This window comes from Pan troglodytes, chromosome 12 (genome assembly GCF_028858775.2).
Source record: "Pan troglodytes isolate AG18354 chromosome 12, NHGRI_mPanTro3-v2.0_pri, whole genome shotgun sequence".
Lineage (NCBI taxonomy): Eukaryota > Metazoa > Chordata > Mammalia > Primates > Hominidae > Pan > Pan troglodytes.
In genome coordinates this window covers 80,544,372-80,549,331 of record NC_072410.2, presented here as the reverse complement: position 1 = coordinate 80,549,331, position 4,960 = coordinate 80,544,372, and the positions used below count along the sequence as shown (strand labels likewise).

General features: G+C 38.4%; 1 protein-coding gene across 12 annotated transcripts in view; it reads left to right on the top strand.

Moving 5' to 3' along the window:
* EML4 (EMAP like 4) overlaps positions 1–4,960 on the top strand; it is a 162,993-nt gene that overhangs the window by 990 nt on the left and 157,043 nt on the right. The window lies entirely within an intron of this gene.

The following is a 4,960-nucleotide window of genomic DNA, read 5'->3' as shown; positions in this document are numbered from 1 at the left end:
GTGCATCTGTGTTGGGGGACCCTCTTTAAGAGTGAAAGCAGAAGTGTTTTCTGGCTCTGCATGCATGCTGGGGAGAAGTGATTCTGCCCAATGAATCAATAGGAAAGGGGGCCTCTATCAGGGAAGGAAAGGATTCTCCATTTTTGGAAGATGTTGTCTTTGTGGAATGGAGAAAGGGAAGAGGTTATTAAATAGGCTGAAGTGCCTTTTCAGTGTTCCTTTCACCAGATGAAGGTAATCTTCTGGCTAGGAAAATCAAAACTCCAGGCTAGTATTCGCTGCCCTAGAAGCTGAATCTGGAATTACTATTCTTCGAGGCCATTGAAATCTAGTAAAAGATTAAGTTAAACTGTTAGAATGGTGAGAGAAACAGTTTCAGCTCTGGCTGATAACGCAGTTATGTGATACCTACTGCTGGAACTGTATTTTGAGTTTTTTATGTGCAGGTAGCTTGTATTCAGACGCCTTTCTTTTACATTTATTGATAATAAGTCTCTACTTGGTTAATGTTCACTGATCAGTGAGCAATCTGGCCATAGGCCGTACTATATCCAGATAATATCGAGATGAGATGGATTTTTAAAATCTAAAGTAAAAAAGTAAGTCAAAGAGCAATGGGCCTATTATAGATATTAAATAGTAAAACCTATAATTTTGGCCTTCCCTTTTTCTTGGGCAGAAAAAATTGTCGTTATATTGCTTTCAGAGTGGAAATCCTAAAATAGGAGGCAACTGAGTGTTGTGTTACTCTTTCCTCCTCAAAGGCACCTGTTGTCCATTATCTAACCTTTGATGTCTTGTAATTCCTTACTTAGGTTGGGCTCTTTTTAGAGAGACATCCATTTTTCCCTGGTTCTTTTTTAGCTCCATGCGTTGGTTTATTCACAGTAAATGTTGGACCGAAAAACTTGTCCTATATGTCCGCTGAAGGGCTGATCATATACTAAAGTAAAAATTGAGTGTCTTTTTAGGGGATGTTGTGGAGAGCTGTGCTATCTTTATACTGTATTGGGTCCTCATCCTGTAGGAATGGTGAGATCACTTTAACTTCTTTCGTGTTGGCTCTAAAGATTTCTGGAGGGCTTGTTAAAGCTTCATCTTCTGTAAGTGTTTAGAAGGAGTCTTTCTCACCAATTGGGGCACTTAATGTTTATTTTCAAACATTGATTATGCTTTGTAATCGCTTTCTTCTTTCTTAACCAGTTTATGAGGCAAGTGATACAAAAGACCGAGAGATGAAGATGAATTGCAGTTGGGGCTCACACTTTTCATAAAGAGCGTCATTGTTGACCCTAATGTTGGATTTAAAAAATTCATTTAATGCCATGCTTTGGGTGGTATGTGATGAGACTTTTCTTTAGATATGGTGTTAATCAGGAGCAGAGGAGATATGCCTATCAGAGGAACCTGCATCTGCAGAGAGGGAAGGAAATGGTTCCTGGCAGTATTTCTGGAGCTGCTCTTGATGAAGATACTTCTCAGTGGGAGCTCTGTGCTTTCTCTTTCTGTCCCCCTTGCAAGAGTAAAACTAGGCCCCATCTTAATTGAAACCTTAAAGGGGTGGGGGAGGAGTAGTGCTGGTATATTTTACTGGTAGTCTTTAAGCGGAGCTTTGCTCAGCTCTTGCCAAATTGCTTGTTTCTGTTCTGTGCAGTTAATTAGCCTAGAGCTTAGAGTTACATTGATCTTTATTTTATCATCAGGAGAGCCATGAATATAAAGGCAAGCACTTCTACTCTAGTAGATGTTTAAAAACTTTTTTTTTTTTAAACAAACAAGAAGTCAAAACGTGAAGTTCTTCTGGGGTTACAAGTATTGAAAGCATTTATTCTCAAGGAAGTATGTGTGTATTTCCTGTTACATATTAGATACATTCTTGAAAAATGGTGAAAAAACTACATTTTTATAAGCAGAAAAATTGAGTACTTTATAAACAGAATAATTTTAGAGAAGAGATTATTTAAGAGAATCCTATGGTGACTCATTTTGTGAAGTGAAAACTTAAAATTCAAACTGTACCCTTGATTGTTGCATGTTTAGATAAGAAATCCACTGTGTTATGTGCATTTTATAAGATGTCTAATGGCAATTAAGACTAGGTAGTGGTTTTTCAAATCATAGGAATGATAGGTGATTGGCCATTTTATAAATGCCACATTGAAGTTACATGGTACTGGTTATGTTATCTTTGTTTTACATAAAAAACAAGTGAAGAATTCTTCTAATCTCCGCAGCTGATGAATTTCAGGCAACTTGGCTGGCAGGTGCTTGTACTCTGGAATTTCCCTTAGGTATTATTAATATATCTTTTAATCCACGAATTATGGTAACTTAAGGCAGCACTTTAGAAACCTTTTTTTTTTTTTTTAACTTAGGAGAGAAAAGTACTCAATTACCTTGATGTCTTGCCTCTAAATCACTACATATAGATACCCATGTGCAAAATGTATATACTGTATATATTTTAAATCTCAGGTCTATGTGCAAAAGTGGGAAACTATTCATACAGCTTTTACCGATTTTTTATAAGGCAGGGATTGGGTGCATTTCATGCTTAACCTTTTTAGAATCTCTTTCATAATAGAGGTTTAATTTTAAGACTTTTATCTTGGAATTAACCTAGAGATTAGTCTGTTTTCACTTGAAAGAAACCTTATACCTAACCAGTCAGCTTTAAATTTTTCTGCCTCAAAAGTTAAACAACAAAACTTAAAATCTTCTTCCCCCTAAGAAAAATCATAGTGAATGAAATTGTTGGATTAGAATCTATAAGAAACAACATTCTGGGTACAGGTTGTAAATGTGAACAAGTATAGCAGTATGCTTCAACTTATGGACTCTTCAGAAATTAGTCTTTTTAACATCACATTGTTAGAACTGTGATTTCTCATCACAGATAATAGTCTTGCTTTCTTAAAGGAACAATGCTGTATATGATTTTCACATATTAATCTAAAGCATTCCTTATTTACATGAAAATGTTTTTCATGTAATATTTGGAGAGGTTTTTTTTTTTAAACTTTTTTTATTGGTTGCCTCTTGAAGTGTTCAAGATAGACTCGAGTTGTGTAACCGGACATGAGTAGTAACTCTTAAATGGTTAGTAGAGCATCTTCAACACGAGTTAGCTAGAGTGTTTTTCAACATGTGTATGGATTAACATCGAACATGGGCTAGCACTATGCTTGGTGGTTCTTATGGGAAAGACAAGTAAAAGACATGCTTTTTGCCCTTTAGGAGCTTACTGCCTGGTTTTTAAATAAGTACCATGACCAGGTGCAGTGGCTCACGCCTGTAGTCCCAACACTTTGGGAGGCTGAAGGATCGATTGAGCCCAGTAGTTTGAGACCAGCCTGGGCAACATAGCAAGACCCTGTCTCTGCAAAAAAACAAAAATAGGCATAGTGGCATGTGCCTGTAACCCCAGCTACTTGGGAGGCTGAGGCAGGAGGATCACTTGAGCACAGGAGTTCGAGGTTACAGTGAGCTATGATTGTACCACTGCACTCCACTGGGCCACAGAGCAAACCTCTGCCTCTAAAAAATAGATAAATAAATAAAGTATGTACTGTATGTAGAGATGTTTATTATTAAGCCTAAGTACCAGAAATGGGGATGAAGGGAGGAAGCACCATTTAGAATGCTGTGGTATGTTTCAAGCAAGTAACTTCTGAGAGAACATTTGTTGATTGCTAGATTTATCTCTGCAGAGCTTGGCTTTTTAAAACAATGAAATAATTTAGCAGTTTAAATTCTAGGGAGTCTTTTTCTGTTTTATGTGTAAGTTGGAATAACATGTAGCAAAATACTGTATTTTGTATGTGGGAGTCCATTTCTGTAACATGTAAAACTTCAATATTCATAAGAAATTTTAGAAAAATATTTTGATTTTTAAAATAGATTCTAATACTTGTAAAAAGTTTGGGGAAAGAATCTATTTCATCTAGTATTACCTCAGTGTGGAAGATTCCCAAATCTATAGTATATTTCTTTTTGTGTGTGTGTCTGACGGAGTCTTGCTCTGTCTCCCAGGCTGGAGTACAATGGCATGATCTCAGCTCACTGCAACCTCTGCCTCCTGGGTTCAAGCGAATCTCCTGCCTCAGTCTCCTGAGTAGCTGGGATTACAGTTGTGTACCACCACACCTGGCTAATTTTTGTATTTTTAGTAGAGACAGGTTTTCACTATGTTGGCCAGGCTGGTCTCAAACCCCTGACCTCAGGTGATGGCCACTCACCTTGGCCTCCCAAAGTTCTGGGATTACAGGTGTGAGCCACTGTGCCTGACCCTATAGTATATTTGTATGTCTGTATATGATCTCTTGTCCTTTAGCTGTCTTAGGCTTTTATAATGCCTTAATTTTGCTTGCTGTATATGATTTTTAAATATTATTTTAAAGCATTCCTTATTTACAGTTTACAAAGAGCTTTTATCTCATTTAATCTGCATACTAACCTTGGGAGATAAATTATTATACTTTTATAGGTGAAAAAGGTCTAGAAAGTGGTTTCTTTTTTTTTTTTTTTGAGACAGAGTCTTGCTCTGTTGCCCAGGCTGGAGTGCAGTTGCGCGATCTCGGCTCACTGCAGCCTCCGCCTCCCGGGTTTAGGCAGTTATCTGCCTCAGCCTCCCTAGTAGCTGGGATTACAGGTGCCCGCCAGCATGTCCGGCTAATTTTTGTGTTTTTAGTAGAGACGGGGTTTCACCATCTTGGCCAGGCTGGTCTTGAACTCCTGACCTTGTGTGATCCACCCACCTTGGCCTCCCTTACAGGTGTGAGCCACCGTGCCTGGCCGTGTTTTTGCTTGTTTGTTTTTGTTTGTTTGTTTGTTTTTGAGACGGAGTCTTGCTCTGTTGCCCAGGCTGGAGTGCAGTGGCACCATGTTGGCTCACTGCAGCCTCTGCCTCCCGTGTTCAAGCTATTCTCCTGCCTCAAGCTTCCCCAGTAGCTGGGACTAC